Source organism: Arachis ipaensis, chromosome B04, assembly GCF_000816755.2.
Source record: "Arachis ipaensis cultivar K30076 chromosome B04, Araip1.1, whole genome shotgun sequence".
Taxonomy (NCBI): Eukaryota; Viridiplantae; Streptophyta; class Magnoliopsida; order Fabales; family Fabaceae; genus Arachis; species Arachis ipaensis.
In genome coordinates, this window is record NC_029788.2 from 23,305,717 (window position 1) to 23,307,604 (window position 1,888).

General features: G+C 36.9%; 1 pseudogene; it reads right to left on the reverse strand.

Moving 5' to 3' along the window:
* LOC107639206 overlaps positions 529-1,888 on the reverse strand; it is a 3,204-nt pseudogene continuing 1,844 nt past the window's right edge.

A 1,888-nucleotide genomic window follows, 5' to 3' on the forward strand; every position in this document is an offset into this window, starting at 1 on the left:
GAAAGAATACAGTTTTTAGCACCAGCATATCTAAGGAAGATGAAGCCCTCAATTTGCTTAGTGCATATAACTATGTAATTTCATCTGATCAAGACCAAATGAAAGTAAGCATAACAAATTAAAAAAGCATCACCTATTTCATGTTTATTTATTTTGTCAAAATTGAATGTTGACTAATATTGCTATATATATGTATACATGTAGGGATTAACAAAGACACTAGACTTTATAATTGACAGAGCATTGTTGATCATCCTTTTGATCCTTACATAGCACTTCTAAATTTGTTTTAAAGCGTCCATTTATTCGCATGTTATTTGTTGCAATGTCTTTTGTTTTCAATAAACCTGTTTAAGTTGATTCATATCTTAGTATGATGCATCATCTAATTTGAACTCTAATAGTGGATCACTTTATCTGAAATGCTTGAGCTTACTATGTTATTATGAATATGATTGCAGCCTATTCTTCAAGCAGGAAATAGAGCTATCTCTGATAGGACTCCAGAATGCTGGAAGACTTCCCTTGTAAATGTTGTTGTTGTAAGTATATTAATCATGTGAACATTCTCTTAGCAGTTGACAATTTGCAGTAAGTCTGTTCCCCATAAGTCTTACAATTAGGAACAAATCACAAAACTTACATCAATGGGGTACTGTTTTGGAAGGCTGAGTCAGAAGAGATTAGGAAGAAATGGTTTAAGGGAGTTGAGAATGGGTGTAATTCGTCTGGCTCGAGCTTATACCGAAAATGAGAAGATCATCAAATTTGAAGGATGTTATCATGGCCTCGCAGATCCTTTTCTTGTTAAGGCAGGTAGTGGAGTTGCGACTTTAGGACTTCCTGACTCCCCTGGTGTCCCTAAAGGTGCTACTTCCGGGAACGGCATCCATAGCTCCGGCGCAGCGTAACCGGGGGTTCCCCTGCCTCCTCCTCCACCGGTCATAGATATATGAGTGTTATCCCTGTTATGAAGCTTTGCCAAACCAAAATCGGAAACCTTAGGATTGAAATTCCGGTCTAACAAAATATTGGCCGGTTTAATGTCATAGTGAATAATTCTTTGTTGGCAGTCTTCATGCAAATAAGCAATGCCTCTTGCAGTTCCAACCGCTATCTCATGAAAAGCTTTTCAAACCCTAATGTATTGTTTTCTTTTAACAAATACTGGTCAAGAGAACCATTTGCCATGCACTCATAAACCAACGCTGTCAAGTCTTTTCCAAAACAAAATCCATATAAGCGAACAAGATTGAAATGGTGGAGTTTACCAAGCGTTCCCATTTCAGCCATAAACTGTGCTTGAATGATCTTGTCAGAAGTTCCATGCAGAACCTTCACAGCCACCATGGTGCCACTGAAAATTCCTTTGAAAACTGTTCCAAAACCTCCCGAGCCTAACAAATTGGTGTAGTTATCGGTTGCAATTCGAAGTTGCTGATGAGTGAATCTGATTGGCTTCTCATTTTCGATATCATTCAAGAACTTTACTATAGTGAGCGCAGCAAATTGTGGTTGCTGCTGGTGATGCCTTTGGAACTTAGGTATGTCCTCCTTAAAACTTCCGCGGCATGCTAAATACAACCCAACTAAGAGGCCCAACCCCATAACTGCATTGTTTTGGCCATCAATTAGAAACCAAAAAATTAAACTAACACACAACAACGTAAGGCTAATTAGCTAATTGCATTTCCGCTCTAGATATTCTTAAGCATTTCTTTTTCAACAATCCACCAATAAATAGAGACGAATATATTAAAAATTCAAGTTGTCATTATGGAGATACAGAAAAACTTAACCTGATGGAAACATTATAACCCATTATTGGTTAAAATATTTGGTTCATAGCCTTTTTATTTTATTAAATTAAATATTTACTTTAGTGTAA